Genomic DNA, 26,180 nt, shown 5'->3' with positions numbered 1-26,180 from the left:
TAAAGTCAATCCTAAGCAGCTCTCCTGAGGACTGCTGCTGTGAATAACTTTAAGAATCTAATCACATAGTATAGTGAACATAGTATAACGAAATTTATTCAGCAATAAACTATAACAAAACATTCAAGAAACTAAAGCACAACAGTCACAACAGTATAACATAACTTATTACTTAGGTGGACACAGTCTTAAAAAAAACATATCATTCAGTAAATCACAATTTCCTCAATCAATATAGAGCACCCAAAGTAAAGTCTTCTTTCATCTTGACTCAAGGCTGACTTCCAATCATCCTTAAGCCAATCATCCTTAAGGGGTATCAGAAAGTACAAATACCATCCATCCCTAAGTCACAATAAGTTACAATATTATCAGTCAGCACTGAGTACCCAAGTAAAGTCTTCTTTCATCTTAACTCGAGGCTGACTTCCAAACCCCAAGGCTCCTCTTCCACAGGCCGACTGCTCCTGGCTCTTGCCTGGAATCACACATAGGCAGCTTTCTGCTCCAGTTCCATATCTCAGCTTACCGCTCCATTCCAAGCGCTTTGAAGTTTCTGTTTCTAGGAAGACAAAGCTTAACAGAGCTACAACCGTATTTACACACATTGTTGGCACTATCATCTCAATTCGCTTTCTGTCTGACAAAGTAACACAAACCAACAGACAAAACTTCTGTCTGAGAAATCAAACACAAATCAACAGTAAAGTCCCAGGACCTCTGTAAACAGCAGTAAAGCCCTCTTTCTTTTTCTTTCTCTTTTTTTTTTTTTTTTGCTTTTTGGAGGGCAATTGGGGTTAAGTGACTTGCCCAAGGTCACATGGCTAGTGTTTGTGTTAAGTGTCTGAGGTCGGATTTGAACTCAGGTCCTCCTGACTCCAGGGCCAGTGCTCTATTTGCTGTGCCACCTAGCTGTCTCAAAAGCCCTCTTTCAACAGATAGAATGCTTCCTTCTGACAAAGTAACATCAACACAGACAGAGCAGACGACACAAGAGTGCCAACACCACAAGCATTCTCCCTCTCAGGGAGTACCCAGCTGGTGCTCGAGAGCTTTTCTCTGCTCTACCCTTCCTGATCCACTCTTTCAGTGATCTCCTCCCCGCCATGGGCTCCATGTGATGACCTTAGGCCTGTTAAGGGAAGGGAAGGTCTCCAAATTCCCTTAAGCCTATTAAGAGCAACACAATGTGTACTATTTCCAACAAAGACTTGATACAATCAAAGACAAGGCTCAAAGGCACTTGAATAACTGACACTAGTGCAAAATACTACTTTACTTGCCATTACAGATGGTCATGTTTCAACATAGCACTTCAAAGCTAAATAAAAATTATTTTTACTTTGGTGTGTTCTCTGAGAGCTGTTTATGAATTTGCTGAAGGTTTTGGTTGATCACATAGGTCAGTTGTTTCTGACTGATACCTGTGTTTCATGTTTACTATGAAGATGAGGGCTTAGAGTCCCCAGGGCAGGATGAAAGACTTATGTGGTTAAGTAGCAATGGAAAGTCCTAATTGGGTCAGAAATAACTTTTGGAGCTGATGTTTGAATGAACCTGAGCTTTAGCCAAATGATTCTCCAGAAGCTGCCAGTTTTCCTGGAGATTGTGCCAAGATCTCAGGGATCAGAACTCAGGAAGAAGCCCAGGAGACAACTCATTTAAGAAAACCTGAATCTCAAGCATTAGGGACCCTCATGGATGTAAGCTCATTGCTCACAGAGCCAAAGGGTCTTCTTCAGTAAGCCTATTTGAAAAAATAAATAAATAAGTCCTTAAAGGTAACTAAATGTTCTTCACTGTTGTTTTCTTAAGCCAACAGTAAACTCTGTGATTCACCCTTCAAATAACAGTGGAGTTTTGGGGAAGAGTCTCAAAAAATATAACTGGCCAACAAGGTCACTCAAAGAGCTCAGTGTTTTATATTGCAGGGACTGAGTTTGGTATGTCATTGAAAAAAAAATGAGTTGACTACTGGTCCTTAAAATTTGAGTAGAGAGCAGTATGGTTTCTAAAAAACCTCCAGTGTAAGCAGGCTTTCTTTCGGAGGAGGGAGGCTTGACTTTTTTTCCTTTTTTTTCTTGTCTTTGGGGTGGAGAAGGCCTTTGCAAGTACCAAGATAAAGTTACCTATGAGAACAATGCAAAATAATATCTCCCTGTTAAATTGTGTCACCATATATTAGAGGGTGAGTGTGATCTCCAGATAGAGCGGTTATGGTAGGTCTAGGTCCTCATAAAAGAGTTCTAAATTATGTATTTTAGGTTAACTGTGCCATATGAATTTTTCCAAAAAGCCCCACAATTTATTTGCTAGGCAAAACAAATTATCAACTTAGGAAAGATTATAGGGAGGAGAAATTTCATTCCCTCCTTCTATAGATGGTAGATTACTTTAGTAGTCACAAAAAAAAGGTGATAACAAAAGATGCAAATGTTAGCAAAGTACTAACATCTAGTGATCTCTTTACAGAGGATGAACACCTTTCTCTGATGGAATTAAAGGGAATCACCTCATAGGCTGAATAAAAACTTAGATATTAGACCTTTTGAGTACTTAAATTCAGCAGTTTAAGGAAGTCTAACCTAGGAAGCCAAAAGCAGAGGAGGAACTTGACCCCTATAAGGAGATTTCTTTTTCTTCTCCCCCTCTTCTTCCAGTTATGTTGCTTTGAACAGAGGCAATTCAGCCAGTAAGAAACACTATATCTACAAAGTGACAACAAGACAGAGAGACATAGAAAGGCAGTTATTTGAGTTAGGAAGCCACTTCAAAGAGCAGGACTCTTAGCAGCAGAAAAGAGAGCTAGCTATGGACTCAAGAAAGTCCAGCCATCTCTAGAAATCGAGAGTCAAGATGTCTAGAGGAGCAGATGGTGTGAGTCCAGCAGGGTAATCTATATAGTAGAGACATTGTACCTATGAGGGTGCTTTGGGGAGAATGCATAAGAACAAAAAAACTTCCTGGCCCTGCAATATTGGAGCTGGGTGTAGCTTATATGTGTGCCTAACTATTATCATGCTCTAAATCTATACCTGCTCTTCCCACACATGTCAAGTGAATTTGTAGGTGATTGTACTCCAGATTTATGGGAGAATATTTTATAGCTACTGTTTTCAACATACCATCTTAGTAAATGCCTTTGTTAAGAACTGATTGTGTCTATTGACTGGTTATTAATTGGAAGTTCACTGGTAGGGGCTCATGAGCTATTGTATTAGAATTAAGTATTCACAAAGGTAGGTACCCCTTCCTCTTGAATCTCAAGGAAACTGCTTCCCTATGGGGAAGCAAGGCTCAAATATGAGTGTAAATTGGGGAGAGTGTCTCAGAATAGGTGCTACATAAGAATTGAAAAATGAGTTAAAATTACAGTTAGTTAGTGGGTGAAGACTCATGTAAATTGACTTTTAAAACATGTCTTAGGTACTCTATTATATGGCAGAATCTTTTCTGCAACCAATCAAAACTTTTCAAATTAAAAAAAGACTTTTACCCCTTGTTTTCCCAAGAATAAAAACAGACATGGATTCAAATGGCTTAATAGGATTTTCTTTATTATATTGGTTGCGTATTGTAAATAAATAATTATAAGTATGGTAGTAAGGATAGAAATGGAGCAAAGGATGTATTTTTTTAGGTGCTGGAATTTGGTTGGAACCAAAGGTAAGACATTTAATCTTTCATAATCCCATACAATCTTCTAATACCACGAGCTACAAATGAGTTCTTCATCTACATGGAGTTTACATACTGGGAGTTCTCCACATTGATGTAACTGTCGCGACTTGTCGCAATCCTATGATTTCTAGCTGAGTCTTACCTCTCCCAGGCCTTCAGTGCACGTTCTGATCATGTCCTGCATGTTCACATAAAGGAAAAGTCAAGCCAGTGGAAATGGAGAAAGGCACAGCTTTATTGGTAGGACAGGTGTGTGGTTACATCTCTCTCCTGCCCCCTCATGCTTCAGCCCTTAAATCCCCCAAAGTGCACTTGCAGAGCTTGTGGACAGCTCGTGAACAGCTCATGAGAGAAGGTAGGGGGCCAATCAGAGAACAGGGAGACTGTGTCCAGAATAGCTTGCATACTCCTGTGCACTTACCCTTTGATCCCGAGATAAACATCAGGGTAACAGGCTATTTGCGTGACAGCACACAATCTGGGCCTCAGCACTTCTTAGAGGTCAGTGCTCCCTGACCTCAGATAAGATAAGCACATACCACCAAGTGCCCTGTTACCTGAACTCAGAGAGGCTGCCTGAGACCTTTGGGGGGCCGCAGACCCCAACATGTAACCACAGGGACTGGGACTTAAAAAGAAATAAGTAGTAGACTTTTTATGTAATGAGATTATAGTCTAATTCTTCAATAAATCTTGGATCTTATCTATTTAAAAGTTGCTTCCAATGATGAAGAGCATACTTTGTCTATGCCTTCCCAGTCTGTGAAGCTTTTATCAATGTCACTTCATAAATTTGACACAGGAGTCCCTCCAATGTATCAGAAGCCTTCCTTCCTTTCTTCTCTCATTGAGAGGGTACCAGTGAAGCGCTTTTAGTGACCATTTATCATCCATCACCCTTGCCACATCTGCTCTTCCTATCCTATGATTCCTAGATGATATTGTTTACTCTATTCATCATAGTTTTTCACTGGTTTCATGTTATAACCAGTTCATACACACCAAGAACCTCCTATTGCCCTCTGTATATTTTTTTGTTCTTTGGACATTCATTTTATTCCATATCTTGTTGGCATACAGCAACATCAAAGGAATGTTGGTGTTAAAAAGATGAGCTTTTGTTTTCATAAGAAGCTGGAAATTGTTAAGGGAATTTTGCCATTTCCTGAAGGCTTTTCATCCTTGGACTGTTCAGCTTTGGACCCAACTTATTGTTCATCTGAACTTTCTATTCCAAATATACATACTGTCTATCCAAATGCATGCCCTCATCTGAGGAATAGACATTCTTCATCCACTTGATCTTCGTTGTGTGAATGGTCAAGTCAAATTCTTATAAATAATTCCAAATATCTTCTAAGAGACTTTGCAGAGTTCAAGGGCTTCATGTCATAAACACATTGTCATCCACAAACAGAAATTTCTAGAGGACTTCACCATCCATGGGAAATTCCTTTTCAGCTTGGACTGTGAACTGGATCTCTATCACATTGGCAAGCTTGCTTATGCCTGTGTTGCTGACAGAGATATAAAACATATACACAGATAACTATCACATAAAGCAGTGTCTGTAGTTGCAAAGGCATGATCTGAGCATAATGTTGAGAATTTGAGGAAAAAAATGTCACTTTAACCTGGGAACACCTCAGTGAAAACTTGGTGGAGAAGATGGCACCAAAATTAAACCTGTGTGATGGAAAGGCATTTTAATAAATAAGAGTCAGTTCCAATTGTGGGAAGTAGTATGAGCAAAGGAACCTAGAGAGAAGACAATAGGCAAATGGTGTGGAGTTCAATTTTATATATGGAGTATTTTAAGAGAAACAATGTAAAGATAAGGTTGAATGGGTAATATGAATCCAGACTGGGATCTGAAAAGGCTAACCTTAACAAGACAGGTTAAAAAAAATACACTACATAGAAACTGTTCACAAGCTTTTAAAAGTTATCTTTAAATATCACAGTGTGCTCCTCTAGACAAAGTTAAGTGGCAAGTAGATAGAAAGCTGGGTCTGGAATCAGGAAGATGAATTCTAATCTGAGTTCAGATACTTACTAGCTATGTGATCCTGGACAAGTCACTTAACCTCTGTTTGACTCAGTTTCCTCAACTATAAAATGGGGATGCTACAAACAACTACCCCTCAGGATTGTTGTGAAGATCAAATGAGGTAATATTTCTAAAACACTAACACAGAGCTTTGCACACGGTAAGCACAATTTAAATACTTATTCTCTTCCCTCGTCTTGATTTGAGTTAGATTAGAATAGAGAGAAACTGTGTCTCATCTAACCTTTATATTCTCTTTGGTGCTCAGCACAGGGCTGTATTCACAGAAGGCAATTCATAAATGTTTATGGATTTGAACTAAATGTTCCCTATGCCCACGCTTCCTTTCAAGAAATCTAGGTATTCCTAAAGAAGCTGTAGTGTTCCCTGAACCATAGATTGAAAATTGCCACTTCAAATAATCTTTCCCCATGTCTATTGGATGCAGGGGCAGAGTAACATGGTGGCTAGTACTTGGCTTAGAATTGAGAAGACCTGAGTTCCAATCCTGCCTTGGTCATTTATTAGCTATATTACTGTGAATTGTTAAATCAGTTAATTTCTGAGAGCCTTAGATAATTCCCTAGGATTTATCTATTAAGTCATAGTAACAGTTTGCTCATCTGTAATATGAGTTTGATAAGATGAATGATCTTTAAGAAGCCTCCCTGCTCTAACATTAATCTTCCTTTTTCTAAAGGAATCTAAACCTTCCTTTTTCAAAGGAAACAATTTATTGACTCTTTCAAGAATTCTTCTCATTCAATAACATTTGTGGGTGTGTGGGTGGTGATCTCCTCACCTCTTTCTAGTTCCAAAACAAATATATTAAATAAAATCAGTCCCCACAATTTTTTCTTCAGCTGTCCCCTAAACCCTTCTTCTCACTTCAGAGCTGTTTGGAATGACTAACCTTTTCTTAAACTCTCTGATGACTTTTTCATTTCAATTAACAATGTTCACATTTGTACCAGATTAATGTAACACCCTAATTTTATTAATAATAACAAACTAGCTTTTACATAGCATTTTAGGGTTTGCTTCACAAATGCAACTCTGAGAGGTAGGTGCTACGATTATCCCTGTTACACAGAAGAAGAAACTGACACATACATCAGTAAAGTGACTTGCTTAGGTGTATACTGCTAGTGTCACAGCAGCAAGAATTTAATTCAGGTCAATTTTCAATTAGGCAGTGACTCAAGTGTTGTTCCTTTGCTGAGTCTTGGAAAAGGGAAGTAAGAAATGGCCCTTTGATGTAATGAGGATTGCCTTTGTTTACTAAAGTGGTGACCATATTTCCAAAAAGTCTCAGCTATATTTGCCTCAACTAATATTTAAATCTAAGTCTGATCACTGGGAGGTAGGATTTGCTTAGTAATCACTAACATTGTAGGTTTCCTACATACAAGGCTCTGCTTCTTAGGATATCAGAGATGTATGAGACTCGTTCTAATTGAGGAGATAAACCCTTCACCAATGAGACCATTAAAAACACAAGACATTAATATACACCCATGTCAGGTGTATATATGTGTGTGTTGAGGGTAAGGAAGGGAGTTCCTCAATCAATTTAAGGAGTTCCCCAGTCAACCTAATGAGATCTTTGGGTCTGGGCCATTGTTGGAAGGTAGGTGAAGGACACCTCATGCAAAGTAAGCATGACTACTGAGGCCATGCTAATTGGATGTCAAAGACTAGGGCTGCCTCCTAATGATTGGATGATTGAGGACAAACTACCTTTGTCTATTGTCTATAAAAGCAAGTTGGCCAATCCCTCTCATTTTCTTGAAGATTTCCTCTTTGCCTTTTCCCCAACGCACCTTCTTCTAATGTGTGTGTGGAAGAGGTGGGGGGAGGGGGAAAACTTCTCCTTCCCTCTTCCACCTTCTCCCTTCCCCCTTCCTAGTAGCAGTTGATAGAAATTTGCAGCAAAAGCACATAATAGAGGTAGATATGTGTTTGCACATAGTTTGAGAGAAGAAAATGGGTTTTCTAAGTTTAGCAGATGGTCTTAACCAGGACCCTGAAAAGTCTTGTAGAAACAGGTGCACACCCACACATGCACTTGTCAGCATTGGGAGCAGCTGCTTCCTGAGTACAGTTCCTGAGTCTGGACCTTAACCTTCTAGAGGGAAGATTTCCTGATGAAATATGCTCTTTTGAAAGAGTAGAAGATAGTCTATACATTATTCCTGTCCTGTGCCTTCCCTGGAGACCAAAGCCAGGAAGTTCTTTGAGCAGAGAAGATCCAAAAGGTGAACGAGATTACTTGCTTAGCATCCTCAAAGTATGTTAACCTTCTGGGAAGACTCTAAACCACAGAAGGGCATCATGAATCTGAAAGAGATTGGATTTGAACCATGGAAGAGAAGTACTTCACTGAAATGTCAGGGTATTGTCCCAATTGCAATTCTTAGTTATGCTCTCTTTGAGGAAAGGAGGGTGGGGTAAATTTGATGGGGGAGAAAGCAAGCATTTATTAAGTGCCTACTGTATGCCATAAAATGTGCTAAGTGCTTTACAAATATCTTATTTGAACTTTACAGCAACCTTGGGAGGTAGGCACTATTAGTATCCCATTTTATAATTGAGGAAACTGAGGCAGACAGAAGTTGAATGACTTGCCCACAATTACACAGCTAGCAAGTGTCCGAGGCAGGATTTGAACTCAGCTCCTCCTGAATACAGCACCAGTACTCTAATCCATTCTGCCACCTAATATATTATTTGAGTGCTTTTTTTCAGTTCTGTATCTCTTTAGGAGCTCCTGTGAGGCCACTTTTTTTTCTTTTGCATATTCTGTGAGGCTAAATAAAAACTGTCACATAACCAATACCGATGTAATATCTTGAGTGCCCCACAGGAAGTTTGGGGAAACTTGGAGAAACCTAGAAATTAGCTATACTGCCTATACTTTAGAAAGTTTCCTTGTGCATTCCATTTTCATGGACAACAGAAGCAGGAACACTAACAACTTGGGAGAGATAATTACCCTCTTGGAGACAGTTTCTAGGTTGAACCCAATACATGTAAACTCAGAGCTTTGGAGGGGGAGAGGCACTAAGTCATAGGCTTTATTTGAAACAAGAATCAGAGGTAGACTAGATTAGTGGATAGAAAGATGACCTTGAGTTTAGGAAAATCTAAGTTCGTGTCTCATCACTAATTCATACTGGTTATATGATTCTAAACAAGTCACTCAGTTTCTCAGTCTCCTCCAGGCAACTAAAACTATCTACATTGTTAAATAGTTGCCTTATTAGTCTGCATTAGTAGAAGGCATTTTTGTATTGGGTCCCCTACATCAATAAATCAGAGGTCCTGATGCCTTCCCAAAACAAAAAAAAAAAAAATACAAACTAATAACTTGTATTTACACAGCATTATGCAAATAATGGTAACTAGATGGTTCAGTGACTGGGGCACTGGGTCTGGAATCAGGAAGTTATAGTTCAGTCATTTTTCAGTCTTATCTGACTCTCTGTGACCCCATTTGGGGTTTTCTAGTCAGAAATAGTGTAGTGGTTGGCCCTTTCCTTCTCTAGCTCATTTTATAGAAGAGGAAACTGAGGCAAACAGGGTTAATTGATTTGCCCAGGGCCACACAGTTAGCAAGTGCATGAGACCAGAAGACCCCAGTTCAAATCTGAGCTCAGACACTCACTAACGGTGCAACCTTCAGCAAATCACTTAACCTCTGTTTACCTTAATCCCTTGGAGCCTTCTACTCCAGTAGAATTACTCCAGGAAACTACCCCAGTATCTGCCAAGAAAACCCCATGGACACTATGGTCTATGGAGTCATAAAGAATCAGATATGACTGAATGACTAAATAACAACAATGAACATAGACTAACAACAAGGGGAATCAGTCAAAGTCTCTTGCTGGAAATGGAATTGAGTGCTAATGGAAGCTAGGAATTCCAAGAGGAGATGGAGCATTCCAGTCATTCAAGATTACCTCAACAACAGCATGGCCATTGGTGTTGGAATGTTGTGTACAAGACTAGCAAGGAGCCTAGAATGTGCTGTAATGTGCTGAGAGTAATTTAAAAGAAGTCAGAAGAGAGGCTAGAGGTGAATTGGCAGAGGATTTTAAAAGCCAAAAGGAGGAGATTGTATTTTGTCCTAGAAGTAATTGGCAGCCAATGAAGCTTCCTTAGTAGCACAGTGATGTAGTCAGACCTATGTTTTAGGAATATCAGTATTGACTTGGTTAAAATACCAGGTTGTGAAATTGTAATAGCATTCTTACTTTAGTACAGTAAAAATTTCTGGAGTTCCTCCCCTGTCCAACATTGTAGTTTCCATATCTTTTATTTTTTTTCAAGAATACCATCTTCTTTGCCATTTGCTTAAGATGTTGAGGACTTGGATCAATGAGGGTGGATGAGAAAAACAGAATTGAGAAGATGAAAATCAAGGCACAACAACTTTCATGGTAGTAACAACAAAATTTAAATGTGAAAATTGCTGGAAAATATATCCTAGTCTAGGCAGACATATAAAATGAATGTAGATGGTTAGGGTCCGTTTGGTACAGGAATATTCAAGAGAAAATGCTCAGAAGGTATTATCAAGAAGGCAATGGTTGTGGGGCAGCTAGGTGGCACAGTGAGTAAAGTGCTGGCCCCAGAGTCAGGAGGACACGAATTTGATTCCAGCCCCAGACACTTAACACCCACACAAAAAAAAACTAGCCATGTAACCTTGGGCAAGTTACTTAACCTCAATTGCCCTCCAAAAAGGCAAAAAAAAAAAAGGCAGTGGTTGCTTTCCTTAGGATGCTAAGGCATCATCATCCAACTCTTTGATATACTTTATATTAAGACCTCAGGCAGCTTACAGCACAACTCAATACACTAAATTTTCTCAAGAACACACAATACATTGGAACACTAATGCATTGTTGGTGGAGCTGTGAACTAATCCAACCATTCTGGAGAGCAATTTGGAACTATACCCAAAGGACTATAAAAATGTGTATACCCTTTGACCCAGCAACACCACTTCTTAGGGTTGTAGCCCAAAGAGATCATACAAATGGGAAAAGGACCCATGTGTACAAAAATATTTATAGCAGCTCTTTTTGTGATAGCAAAGAATTGGAAATCAAGGGGATGCCCATCAAGTGGGGAATGGCTAAACAAGTTATGATATATGAATGTTATGGAATACTATTGTGCTATAAGAAATGAGGAGCAGACAGACTTCATAATAACCTGGAGAGACTTATATAATCAGATGCTGAGTGGGGGGAGCAGAACCAGGAGAACATTGTACACAGTTATAGACACATGGTATCTGTGATAACTGACTTTAATAGATTCAGTTCCTCTCATCAATACAAGGTTATAAAACAACTCCAAAAGACTCATGATGAAAGGGGCTATCCATATCCAGAGAAAGAATTACAGAGTCTGAATGCAGATTGAAGCAAACTACTTGCTCTCTCTCTCTTTTTTGTTTTATTCCTTCTTTCTTATTGTTCATTCCATTGGTTATAATTCTTCTTTACAACTTGACTAATCTTTAATGTGAAGATATCTGTAGAACCTATATGGGATTGCATGCCGTCATGGGGGGAGTGAGAGGAGAGAGAAGGGTAGAAATTTTGAAACTCAAGGGATTGTGAAGCTGAATGTTGTAAACCAAAAGTAAATAAATTTATTTAAAAAAAAAAAGAACACACAATACAAATATACACAGACACGTGAACAGTCAGCCAGGCAGCATCAGAGTAGAAGACACTTGATAGCTTCTTTAGGGCTTCTGGCATCAGGTGCTGCCTTCTGAGTTCCATTGCTTAATTTCCCTGCCTCCCTAATTATTACAACATAGATACACATGTGGCCCATCTAGTGTTTCATGTTCTTGGATGATTACTTTGTAATAGGAATGCCACCCAGAAGGAAAGTACTTGGAAGTGAAAATCTTTGACTAACTTTAGCCTAATGATGGAAAGGAAAACTAGTTTTTAGGACAGCTATTCCTGGCTCCCAGTGAAACATTGCTGAGCCTGGTTCCTAGAAAGGACTACAATTTGAATGTCCCTTTTTATGGAAGTATTTGGAAAGACCACAATGCAAAATGGTGCAGCCTCCATTCCATCAGTGATGCATTACCATATTTAAGGGAATATCAGAGTTTTTGTAAGGGCAGCTCAGCCACAATCATACTATAAAATGGAGATAGTGATACCTGCTATATCAGAGGGATGTTTGAAGAAAATTCTTTATAACTCTTAAAGCATCATAGAGATGTGGGATATGATTATGTATGTGGTATCATTAACGAGCATTCCTGTGATTTCTTGAAGGGGACAGTGCTTAGAGGAACAAAGTTGTGTAGCCTAATCCCTCCATCCTTATCCCTGGTCGGCTGAAATGGAGTCTTGCTACTGCAAGAGATACAATAGCACAGCAGAAAAACCTCTTTGTGAAAATGAGGAACAAAAAATGAAAACTACAAGGAATTTCCCAGTGAGGTACAGAACAGTGATTTTTTGGATCCTCCATGCTCAGTTCAGATAAGAAGATTCAGGGAGAGTATCCAGGACTATAATTTCAGTGATAAAGCAAACTATTTGTTAAGAAATTTTCTCCAGCAATGTAGATTAGCACTCCTTTGCAATTTACAATCTTAAGAATTATTTGGGGGGCATCTAGGTGGCACAGTGAGTAGAGCACTGGCCCTGGAGTCAGGAGGACCTGAGTTCAAATCCAGCCTCAGACACTTAGCACAAAAACTAGCTGTGTGACCTTGGGCAAGTCATTTAACCCCAATTTCAGTCCCAAAAAAAAGGCAAAAAAAAAAAAAGCTCTCATTTAGGGGTGGCCAGGTGACGCAGTGAGTAAGAGCGCCGGCCCCAGCGTCGGGAGACCGGGGATCGGTTCTGGCCTCAGATACTTGGCACCCACACAAAATAACTGGCCATGTAACCTTGAGCAAGTTACTTAAACCCAATTGCTTTTAAAAAAATATTTGGGGGCTTTAAAAGGTGAAGTGACTTGCCCAGGATCACACAGTTGGTTTGTGTCAGTGGTCAAAGAACTCAGTTCTTTCTGACTTCTCAATCAACTATTTATCAACCATGTTCTCTCCCTATGGGAACACCATATTGCTCATCAACTTCAGAAAGGGACAGAAGTTCATAAAGATCCCTAAGCCTAAATGATATTTGGTTTGGGGAGGTGGGGAGAAGTGAAAGAATATGGTATAACTTTCCATCAAGAATAATTTGTCCATGTGAATCCTGGTTGCACAGAGGGTCATGTTTTTGCCCATGGAAGGAGCAGGGTGTGGGCAAGAGGTGAAGAGAGAAGAGGAATTAAATAATATCTAAGGGAGCTAATTACTGCATTTATAACCTAAATACATAGGACTTTAGTCTGATTGACAGTCATAAAATTATAAATGTTGGAACCTAAAGGGACCTTTTGCTGTTCCTTATTCATTCAGTCTCATCTAACTATTCATCTCTTGAAGGATCCTTAAACCAGTTATTTAAAGATGATGAAATTAAGACCCAGAGAGACAAATCCAAGAATAATAGCAAGTTATTTGGAGAGCCAGTACCTCTATGCAAAGAATTATGCTAGCGAATTTATTTTAAAAATGAGGAAATAGTGTGGTCCCAAATGAGAGAATCTTCAAAAATGTCTTCCCTCAGGCCAATGCGAGTTGGGAGAGGGACCCTAATGTAATGAAAAGAGCACTGGACCTACAGATAGAGGAACTAAAGTCTAAACTTTTTCTCATCATGGAGACTTGGTCAAACCAATAAAACTCTCTGGGCTTCAGTTTACTCGTAGCACGAAAGAGCTATGTGAGGTGGTCTCTAAGGGAATTTTTCCATCTTAAAAAAAAAATCAGATTCTTTGTAAAAGTTGGGAGGGCCACCTGGCCATGCATATAAATGTGTTTGCATGTGACCTGTATGGAATGCATAGTCTATTTCCAAGAAAATTTCTAGTTAAGGTTGTCTTCTACCCTTAAGTTTCTGAAGTCTTGACAGAATGATACTGATGAAAAAGAACTGTCCTTGGAGTCAGGATACCAGATTGGATTCTGGCTCTGACACTTTCTAGTGGTGTGACCACTGACAAATTACTTCACCTTTCTAAGCCTCAACTGCCTTCTCTAAAAAAAAAAATTTAAATGGGTGAAATAATAGTTGTGTGCCTTACAAGGTAATTGTTTTGACACACCCTTCAGTTTTTAACTGTATAAGAATATGATTTACCATCATCATCATCTTCATCACTATCATTATCCTCATCCTCACCCTCATTATTTTCTATTTCTTAACAGAGAATTGCAGAATCTTAAGAGTTTAATGGAAACTCAAGAATCATCCCCATCCCCCCCACCTCTGGAAGGACTTCTTTCTACAATATTCTCTATCAATTGTCGTCCACCCTGTTTTTTTCATGGATACTGAGATCACAACCTCAAGGCAGACCATTTCATTTCTAAATAGTTCTGAGGTTCTGAGCTTCCCTGTCTCTTCCATTCATTGGTTTTCATTCTCCTTGGTGGAATTATACAGAATTCCCTTTTCACATGACACACTTTCAATATTTCATAATAATAGTTCCAGAACTGTTAAAGCACGTTAAATTTTGCAAAACACTTCATATGTGTTATCTCATTTGATCTTCACAACAATCCTGAGAGGGAGATGCTGTATTCCACTCATTTTACAGATGAAGAAACTATGGCTGAGTGGAAGCTGGCAGCTGCTCTCTGAGGACCAACCTAGCCAGCTAACTACAAGAGAATTTATCACCAAAGGTTTGCCTCTAGGGCAGCTACATCAATGGAGTGCTAGCCATGGAATCAGGAAAATGTGAGTTCAGATCAGATCTCAGATACTTACTGGCTATATGACCCTAGGCAAGTCACTTAACTTCTATCTGCCTCAGTTTCTAGAACTGTAAAATGAGAATGATAATAGCACTTACCTTCTAGGAGTGTTGTGGGGATCAGATGAGATATTGTGAAGTGCTTAGTATAGCATCTGGCCCAGTACATGCTTTCTTCTCCAGGTGATGAGTTCTTTTGGCCACAGCAACTTATCAGTTAAGGTGTAGATGGGCTGGTCTGTGTTTATGAAGAAAGTAATTCATCCTAATAAAATTATAGGTCCTTGAAACATTAAAGTAAAAATACTCTTGATAAATCAGGTCACTGAATCTAATCCATTTAAATTTAGAAGTCAAGAGTATCACAATGTTTTTAAACTCCTACCTTCTTTTGTAAGAAAGCCACAATCCAGGGTGGCTAGGTGGAGCAGAGAATAAAGCACTGGCCCTAGAATCAGGAGGACCTGAGTTCAAATCTGGCCTCAGACACTTGACATACTTACTAGCCAGGTGACTTTGGGCAAGTCACTTAACCCCAATTGCCCTCTGTAATGCAATGCCAAGGAAAGGCAACTTCCCAAGGTTCAAAATACCAGCACAGGTGCTCTCCATTTTATTCAGTGACAAATTAAGAACAGAGAAGGTCAAAATATGACATCATTCAAAATACAGCATTTACTAAGTGTGATTAAATAATCTCCAAGTACTACCCCACCCCAGGACCTTACATTCATTCAATCAATTACAAAGTCCCTGGTCTAAATACCCCTAGGCTGTACCTTCCTTTAGTCCATCACAAAACCCCTCTTCTCAAATGGAGATTAGTTTCCAAACATAAGTAAAGTACATTCATTTGTTCAACCATAGAACACAAAAAGGCCAAAAGTTCCCCACCCCTGGATCACAATTGAATCTACCCCAGAGTTACATCAAGTTTAAGCACAGCACTTAATACCCAAATGGAGGTCTTTTCTTCATCTTGACATGAGGCAAGTTCTCAGCAATCTTAGTTCCTGGGGAGACAAGGCTTAGCAAGGCCACAAGATGCATTGCCAGTCTCTTCATTAATTCATCCTCTGTCTGTAGAGCAGTCCTAGAACCCCTGAAAACATTAGCAAAACCCTCTCCCAGGATTTCTGTAAACATACAACAAGAAAATCCTTCTTCAGGGCTTCTGAACCAACAGAAAGGTTCCCAGACCCCTGTAACAACAGCACTGTCCTTCACCAGTGGACAGTATTCACTCTGTCTGCAGGACAGTCTCCAGACCCCTGCAACAACAGCACTGTCCTTCACCAGTGGACAGTATTCACTCTCTGTCTGCAGGACAGTCTCAGGGCTTCTGAACCAACAGAAAGGTTCCCAGACCCCTGCAACAACAGCACTGTCCTTTACCAGTGGACAGTATTCACTCTCTGTCTGCAGGACAGTCTCAGGAGCTCTTAGCCAACAGTCAGGTTCCAGGACTTCTTCAAACAGGACTGTCTTTCACCAGTGGACAAATCTGGCAAAACAACATCAAAACAGACAGACAAAGTACCAGCAAAACAGCCATGTCTCCTTAGTCCTTGGCAGCTCCGGGAGCAGGTCTCAAAAGTACAGGGCAATTCAAAGTGGCCCTCAGCAATCCTCTCAGTCTTTCTATGCCTCCACAAGGGTGCTGCTTCCAAAAAGTTCTTCTGCCTCTCACTTGTGTCTCTCCAAATCTACATCACCAGCTCCTCCCAGTTCAGGACTCTCTTTTTACATCAACAAGTCCATCTCACAGGTGGGATTAACAAGCTCTGGGTTTTAACACAATCAATTTGAAAACCAAGCCAATATAGGGGGATCTTTATATTCCATTACTATCATACCCTCCAAAAAGAAAAAATAAAGAAAGACACAATCCCCTCATATATACCACCTTATCGTTCTTTTTTTCTTTTCCAGGTTGTTTCTTCCATCCTTTGCCATGTGTTTTTCAATGCACTTCTCCATCTACCTAAAATTTCTACTGTCTGTTTGCCAAGTCACTTCCTCATCTCATTTGACACACACTAAATATTGCTTCCTCCAGGAAGTCTACCAGCTGATATGGTAGAGAGCATGGGCACATTCATTGAAGCTTAATTGACAAGCAATCTTTCCAAATATTCCCCCACTCTTTCTAATTTCACTTGGAAAACAGCACATAATTGGACTCAAATAATTGGCATGAAGGGGTTTCCCTCAGTATCACTTCACCCACAACATAAAGAAGAGTGACAAGCCAGGCTTTCAACACACCACACCAAAATAGTTTAACAGAGGGGCTTGACATTCTGTCAACCTAAAACCCTACTTGGAGAACACCACCATCCACCCACTGGAGCACTTTGATAGCCAATGCTGAGAAAAACACCTACCAGGTGGCCCATTTCAAAGGCTTTCTGCGTGTATTTTCACTCCTTCAAGTGTACTTTCAATGGAACTGCCAACATGAGGAATAGTTGGAAAATTATGTTTCAACTTCATTTCTCTGCATCAAATCATCTGGAAAATTTTGAAGGTGTCTCTTAGCAATGGATATTAATTAAACATCACTTGGGTAAAGCCCCTACTAGGAGTAGAGCTAACTCTGATCCAATGCTCTCTCCACTTAAGCATCTTAGAGGGCAGCTAGGTGGCACAGTGGATGGAGATGCCAGGTCTGAGGTCAGGAAGACTCATCTTTTTGAGTTCAAATATGTCCTTAGACATTTGCCAGCTGTGTAACCCTGAGCAGGTCACTTAACTTTGTTTGCCTCAGTGCTCATCTGCAAAGTGAACTAGAGAAGGAAATGGCAAACCTTTCTGCTATCTTTGCCAAGAAAACCCCAAATGGGATCAGAGGCAGACACAACTGAAATGATTGAACAACAAAGTATCTTGTGATCCTTCTATTGTGTCAAGTATTCTCACTTCACTCTTCCAGAGCAAGGAAGGATACCTCTCCCTCTCAAGGTTTTGAGGGAACACCTGAAGGTTTGGTATCTCTCTTCTAATGTGTGGCTCGAGTCACCATGCTGCTGTGGTTTCCCCAAAAACACTGTTAACTGCCAATAATTATTACTCCAGTTCCATTTAACCAGTTAACATTCATTAGCTTTTACTTAGAAGGTAGTCTAAGAACAGTAGTAGAAATATTTTCCCCAACACGTCAGTGGCATTTTCCCTATACCACCTCTGTGGTATACCTCCCTGAGGAGGAAGGGAATGTCAGACTTAACACCTACATAGCATTAGTTTCATTAGTCTCACCTCCAAAATCAGCACAGCTGCTACTGTTGGACTAGGTTCTGAAGCTTCTCATCCCTTGGGCCTTAAAGCAGAGCTGGCTGACTCTAAACCCAAGCATTGACTCCACTCCTAGACCACCTGATGGCTCACTTTCCTGACCTTTCAAGAAATCATAAGTTCATAGCCTCCAATATCCTTCACCTAAAAAAGAATGCAGAGGCAAAGAACCATAGCCTGTACTCATAGGCCACATGTCAACCTCAGATGGGGAGGGTCTAAGGCCTCCCCCTTCACAGCATTGACTTTCACTGCAGCAGTATCAGGAAAGAAGATAAGCCAAGAGAGAAGGGACAAGGCCCCTGGCTTTCTTTTCTCCTTTCTAAGCATGATAGTCAGAAGGTCTGCCTTAAGGTCCACTGAAGGAAAAGGAAACCCAGATCTCTGTAGCCATGGACCAATATTATCCCTCCCTATCCTCTTGTGTAGTTTCATGCCCATCAGTAGCTCACATTTCCTGAGAGTCCTAGTGAGTGGGAAACTATGAGATTCCCCTTGCTCTCTTTTCCCCCTAAGATCATGATGCCCCTCCTGGGCCCTTGCAAATAAAAGAATTCAGAAGAGATATGAGGAAATGGTGCCATCACCGTTTACAATAGAAAGAGCTGATCACCAAATAATACCTTCCTCATCTTTACATTACATCAAAGGAGGAAATGAATTTGACTGCCTAAATCTGTTTCTCCAGAAGTTACATTCACCTTGGATGTCTATGCTTTTATAAAACAAATAGTCCTATCTATCTGCTATCTAAGGGAGGGGGAAACAACAGATTTTTTTTTTGAGGCAATCAGGGTTAAGTAACTTGCCCAAGGTCACACAGTTAGTAAGTGTCTGAGGCCAGATTTGACTCCAGGGCTGGTTCTCTATCCACTGCACCACCTATCTGCCCCCTGAAGGATAGATTTTTTTTAATTTTACAATTTTTTAAAATTCATTTTCTCTGTGTGTGAATACATATATGCATACACACATAAATGTGTGTGTGGAGAGAGAGAGGTTCCCTGTAAGAAATTACCCATCATCCTTATTCTTAAAAGGAGCTAGAACTATTATTTGTGCATTTCTATATATATTCACTTTTTATCAAAGAGAGTGCAAAGGAAGATTCTGTATTTATGGCCTTCACAACCTAGATAAATAACCAGACCATTCTGCCTGCCAATTCACCTACACCACCTCTACTCTCTTCCCCATCACCCTTTCTGCCTTCCTTTCTTCAGTTTGTGTTTTGTATCAACTGTCCCTGTCATTCACTGCAGCAATGGAACACCACAGTCTTAAAACAATGTTTCACCAAGTAACACCTACCTCTCAAAGCTCAAACTTTAAAAAGCTGTCAAACTGTACAAATCGCACTGCCTGCTAATCTCCTTTCCAGGGAGTCAGAGGCAAAAAAAAAAAAAATGTTCTTTCTTGAGAAAACATTACAAGCCTGTGGGCGTCAATATAGTCCTCCTTTTCCAAGAAATCTGCTGCATCCCACAGTGAATCAAGAAAGAGAACCTGCACTCCCAGCTGGGAAAAGAGAAGATGCAGGAAGAATACTCCATAGACCAGGGCTCCATGCTCGGCAGCATTCTGCCTCTCCCTGCTTCCCTGTTTATTTCCTTTTTTTTTTGTGGGGGGGAGGAGGAGGAGTGGGGATTTTTTTTTGGGGGGGAAGGTAATTTTTTTGAAGCTCTTCCCATTGCCTTCTTTCAAAAGAATCAAAGTGAAATTGACCAAAATGACATTTTAAAAGTTTTTCAACCCTTCAAATTTCATAAAGCTTGTTTCCCTTAGCTCTTATTCACTTAGCGTCAATCAACGCCCCCTCCTGCTTCCATACCCTTGAAGAATAAACAGCATCTGCTGCCATCTAGCAGATGCTTACCACTCCCACCCCTATTATTCAACCATTATCCAAAAAATTATGGAGTCTGGGGGAGGGAAAGAGATATAGGTGGTAGGAGGGGGGAAGACAGGAAGAAGGAAGTTCTTACAATTCCATCAATAATTAGGTTAGAAACTGTAAGGTTAAAGTTCATGAAGTGAATTACCTCTGCATAGATGCTATGCTTGAAACTGGGTAGCTAATATTAATTGGTTGTTCTTACCTAAAGGTAAATTTACATCAGATAACTAAGGATCTAACATTCATTTACTAATTTCTATATAAATATGTTTATTAAAATAATGCATATATTTAAACAAACACTAATTTCCACAAAGAGAAAAGGAAACAAATGATACTCACATTAGTATAAGCTATAAAGAAACATATATAGTTAAGGTATCCTAGTAGGCAAATTAAATTGCTATCAAACTATGTCTCTGAGAACTTTGTCTGTCTTACATCATCTTGCCTGATAGGCAAAGTATTTCAAGTATATTTATAGTTCTGACCTATCTGCTCTCTATGTCAACCTATTTCTATCTGTCTTTCTAAATGTGTAGATACAGGATACTTTCCTGGAACTTTGAATACTCACTGGTGTAGAAGAAGGAGTGTCTTAACCCTTACCCCTGTGCAGGTTAAACTACTTTTTCCTTAAAAGCTGTTAAGACATTTTTCTAGACTTGGTTGGTTCAGGAGACTAAAGAATCAGACTGTTGATAGCCCTTCCACATCACAAGAGCTACAAGGTGCCCCAAGGTTCTCTGAGGCTTGGCTGGTGGATTGTAATGGGAGACAAGGGGACTTTCTCCAATTGAATCAACTCAGGGTACCCTCAAGGTCTATCCTTCTTGAATACCCTCCCACTCTAAGTAAGTCTCTTTTAGTCCTCACCTTGGAATGACCCAGAAATGTCTCATTTTGTTCCAGAGTCAAACTGAAACAATCTATACTGGTCTGAGTCAAGCCCAGCCCAGAACAATTGTTTCAGTCTTGTAGAATTGGATTATAAAGAGATCAATGAATGTGCATTGCAAAAGGAGATGAGCCTGGAATGACCTTTATGATTCTAGTGGGAGTTTTGGTGATGCCTCAAGAAGAGGCATGAGATACTATGAGATAGTTACCTGCTACTCCCTCTGCTCCTGGGAGACTAAAGAGCAGGATGCTTTTGGCCAATCAGCAAGAAGAGAACTGTTTAAATATGCTTTGTGCCCTTAAGAAATGTGCCTTAGGGGGTGGCTAGGTGGAACAGTGAATAGAGCACTGGCCCTGGAGTAAGGAGGACCTGAGTTTAAATCCAGCCTCAGACACTTAACACCTACTAGCTGTGTGACCTTGGGTAAGTCACTTAACCCCAATTGCCCTGCTTTCCCCCCTCCAAAAAAAAAAAAAAAGAAAGAAAGAAATATACCTTAAAGATAATGTGGCAAATGGTGTCTTAGACTTGCTGGCTTTGTTGGGATTTCTAGCCTGATAATTTAAGCCTACTCCCAATTTTTACTACAAATACTGTTCAGAAATCAATTTATCTTGAAAGAAATATGGAGGGATTGATTTTTGAGGGGGTGAGAAAGGTTTTTCCCTCATCAAATAAAGAGAAATTCAGAAAAACTATCTTTGCTCAGTCCTCACTAGGAATTCGTGCCTTTGTGTTGCCAATGGTCAACATCACAATTAGCCTCAGGGGGCTTCTCTTGAAACTCAAGGATCTTTCTAAGTTCCTTGGGCTCATCATTTCTTATAGCATGGTAATATACCATTACAACCATAAGGGGAGGGAAGGAGGGAAGAAAAAAGGGAAAAAAATAAATTTACATGATAAATTTTTTATATATTTAAAAGGAATAGCAAGTTGTAAATAATAGATTTGCAATTTCATGTGTAATCATCTTTTTTTATTATAGAGTGTTATGGAAATGCTTGCTTTATTCCAGAAATTAAAAATAAATTTTTTTTTTTAAAAAGGAGTACCTTGGCAGAGTCAAGATGGTGGAGTAGAAGCACAACCTCTGAGTGGCTCCAACTTCTACCAACCCCAAAAGTAAAAAGGGGACTCTGAAAAACTTTGGAGCTGCAGAACCCACAAAATGACACAGAGAAGCTAAGCTCCCACTGAGGACAGTCCAACAGGCCAGCAAGTGGCCAGAGCAGCACTCTGGAAACCAAGCCCAGCCCCACCCCAAGGCTTTAGCCCCAGAGCAGGCCTGACCAGCCGCTGGCCAGAGGGACTCCAGATCAGCAGCAGCTATGGCCATTTCCAGAATTATCAACACATAGATGCAAAGGACAAAGTGAGAGGTCAGTGCAGTTTGGACTTTGGGACCCAGTAAGTGGGAGTGCATGGCTTTTGCCCCTGGGGCGAGAAGCCTCTGAGATTCTGGCAAAGCCAGCCAGCAACATGTGGCAGCTTCAGCTCCTGGCCTGCAGAGTGTAGGGGGCCAAGTAACCAGTCTGAGGGATATTCGCTCTTGCTTTAACCTGCTTGGATCTGTATTTCAGTCTAGGATGGAGGTCCTAGGGCGTGTGTCCAGCTTGCCAGAACGTGTGGAGGCCTCAGAGAGGGCACTCATCTAATATCTCTGGCAGCTGAGAAGACCTAAGCATTTAGGACGAAAGCTCCCCTGTCTGGTGGCAGAGTCCTACTGTGTCAAAAAGCCCAGGGGTCAAGTGACTGAGGGGCAACATGACCAGGCAAAGGAAACAAAGCAAAAAGAAGATTCCAATGTTAGACTCCTATTTTGGGGACAAAAAGGAGCAAAGCATGGAACAGGAGGAAGACAGTGAAGTCAGAATTCCTGCACCAAAAGCTTCCAAGGAAAATACAAGCTGGTTACAGGCCATAGAGGACCTTAAAAAGCAGATAAGAGAAGTGGAGGAAAAATTTGGAAGAGAAATGAGAATGATGCAAGAAAATTACAAAATGAGAGTCAACAGCCTGTCTGAGGAAACTCACACCTTAAAAAATAGACTAACTCAAATGGCAAAAGAGGTTCAAAAAGGCAATGAGAAGAAGAATGCCTTAAAAATCCAAATTTCCCAGATGGAAAAAGAATCTCAAAAGCTTCCTGAGGAGAATCATTCCTTCAGAATTAGATTGGAGCAAATGAAAGCTAATGGCTTTATGAGAAATCAAGATGCTGTTAAACAGATCCAAACAAAAGAAAGAATAGAAGGCAATGTGAAACAGCTCATGGGAAAAACCACTGACCTGGAAAATAGATCCAGGAGAGATAATTTTAAAATTACTGGAATACCTGAAAGCCATGATCAAAGAAAGAACCTAGAAATCATCCTCCAAGAAATTCTTAAGGAAAACTACCTTGATGTTTTAGAACCAGAGGCCAAAATAAAGGTTCAAAAAATCCACTGATCACCTGCTGAAAAAGATCCCAAAAAGAAAACTCCTAAGAATATTATAGCCAGGTTCCTAAATTCCCAGATTAAGGAGAGAATATTACAAGTAGCCAGGAAGAAACAATTTTAATATTGTGGAAACACAATCAGGATAACCCAGGATCTGGCAGCTTCTACACTGAGGGATCGAAGGGCTTGGAATATGATATTCCGGAGGCAAAGGAAAAACCAAGAGTCACCTACCCAGCAAAACTGAGTATCATGTGTCAGGGGAAAATATGGTCATTCAGTGGAATAAAGGACTTTCAAGCATTCTTGTTGAAAAAACCAGAGTTGAATAGCAAATTTGACATTCAGATACAAGAAGCAAGAGAAGCATGAGAAGGTAAACAGGGAAAAGAAATCATAAGAAACTTATCAAAGTTCAACTATTAACATTCCTACATGGAAAAACAATAATTGTAACTGATGAAACTTTTGTCAGTATGAAAATAGTTGAAGGGAATAGAAATATATATGTGTTTATATATGAAGGTATATGGGCATATGTAAATGTGTGTATATATTATATGTCTATATATGAGGGTGTATGGGCGTATGAATACATATGTGAATGTGTGTATACATGTTTACAGGTTAACATAGATAGAAGGCACAGGAAAAATTTAACAGGAAGGGATGATACTTAAAAGGTGAAATTAAGGGGTGAGAGAGGAATATAATGAGAGAAGATGGGGAGAGACAGAATGGGGTAAACTATCTCATACAGAAGAGGCAAGGGAAAATGGTTACAATGGAGAGGAAGAATAGGAAGGCAAAAGGGAATGGGTCAACCTTATTCTCATTGAATTTGGCTTGAGGAGGGAATGAAATACACACTAATTAGGGTATCTCACCCTCCAGGAGAGTAGGGGGGGAAGAGGATCAGAGGGGGATGATGGAAGGGAGGGCAGGCTGGGGGGAGGGAAGTTGGAAGCACCCACTTTTGAAAAGAGACGGGATCAAAGTAGAGAAAAGAACAAGTGGGAGGTGGGATAAGAGGGAGGGAAATATAAGTCAGTCTTTTACAATATATCTACTATTTTATTGTTTTGCATTAGCCACACATGTACCTCCTATACTGAACTGCTTATCTTCCCAGTAAGGGGGGGTGACAAGGAAGGAAGGGAATGAATATGGAATTCAAAGTTTCAAAATCAAATATTCAAATATATATGTATATATACATATATATTATTATTAATACTATTTTACATGTAGTTGGGAAATAAGATATATAGGCACTGGGGCATAGAGATCCACCATGCCCTACTGGAAAAGTTGAAAGGGGTATGGGAGAAAATATGGGAGAGAGCAGATTGGAGGAGGGGATATCCTGTGGGACTGCTATTTTGGGGCAGTGGGTAGGGGAAAAATGGGGAGAAAATTTGTAACTCATAATTTGGTGGAAATGAATGATGTAAATCAGAAGTTAATAAAGCATTTAAAAATGGAAAAATAAAAAAAAATAAAAACAACAACAACAAAAAAAAAGAGTACCTTACCAACTTTACAAGAAACATCCATGTATAAACTGTTTGGTCTTGTATTCCTTTTTAGAAATGACAGTGTAGCTAAACTAGTAGTCATCAGTTTTCTTTTTTTTAAGCAATTGGGGTTAAATAACTTGCTCAAGATTACATGGCCAGTTATTTCTGGGTGTGATGCTAAGTATCTGAGCCCAAGATTCGATCCCCAGGTCATCCTGACACTGGGGCTGGTGCTCTTACTCGCTGAGCCACCTGGCCACCCCTAAGCAATTAGGGTTAAGTAACTTGCTCAAGGTTACACAGCCAGGTGTTTCTGGGTGGGTGCTAAGTGTCTGAGACCAGATTTGATCCCCCAGGTCATCCTGACACTGAAGCAGGTGCTTTTACTCGCTGTGCTACCTGGCTGCCCCTCAGTTTTCTAATTTTATAAAAACAAAGTCAGTCACTGAGACTCCAATAGAGAGAGAATGCAAACCAAGGAATTTTAGATTGGTATAACAACTCTGCTGCACTAACTCAGAATTTGGGGATTTGGGTTTTCAATTTGGAATTTGAGAGATGGAAAGGATGCAGAACCAAAATGCCAGAGTGTTAGGAAGCAATGTATTGAGAGGTGAAACTTTGCCACATGGATTTTGTTGTGATTCTTTAGTGCAAGGTTTTGGAGGATTCACTAGAAAAAAAGATAATGCTAAATCCTCCTCTAGAAACCTAAAGACATTTCTGGAATTGAAGATTCGGCCTCCTGATGCTCCAATCACACTCCATTTAATTAGCTAAGGATGGGAAAGAGTCAGTTTAAAAAGTTTTGGCTCTCACCCCAAAATCTGACCTGTAATTCTCTCTGGAGCTTCCAGTGAGGAGTCCCTGCAGAGAACAGTTCATGTCTTTGAGCATTTCCCCAACTCCAGCAGAAAGTGGTATTGCTTGCACATGGTAGATAAAGCACACATACTAGCCAAGTCTCTGGTCTTGTTGCTTTTTGCTTTGCTTAGTATCTTTGTTTGGCATTTGCAGTGATCTGAGGTCCTGTGAACACAGGGTTCTGGGTTAAACAATATCCAGCCACATAAAGTTAAGTTCAAACAACATTAATACATAATAAAGGATTTTGCCCGCAGATGCTAGAAATGAGAGAGATTAACTCTGTACTTGGAGTCTGAGTCACACTACTAGGCTGTTGGCTTTTGAACTTCCTCTTTTCTCTATACACTGCCTACAGCCTCTTTATGTGATAATTTCATTCTCCTGTGCAGGTCTGCTTGTCAGTCTGTCCTGAATCTGTGACCTGGAACTGGGTAGTGGTTGACAAATCTTCTGATCAGCACCTGTACCTATTTCAGTGCCCCACTTGGGTCTGTTATCTGACCTTCTCTTGCTCTCGTGCACAGCCTCCCCCTGGGTGCTAGGGTGCATGCTCCTGGACCAACCTCATCCCCAGCAACCCCAAGACCTTCCCGTTCATCTCCTGTCTTTATACTGAATTGGGCTGGAAAAATGACTCTATGACTTTTTC

The sequence above is a fragment of the Petaurus breviceps genome, unplaced genomic scaffold, assembly GCF_028583685.1.
Source record: "Petaurus breviceps papuanus isolate PSGF00001 unplaced genomic scaffold, PetGlider_PUasm1.0 90700, whole genome shotgun sequence".
NCBI lineage: Eukaryota > Metazoa > Chordata > Mammalia > Diprotodontia > Petauridae > Petaurus > Petaurus breviceps.
This window is presented reverse-complemented; position numbering follows the sequence as displayed.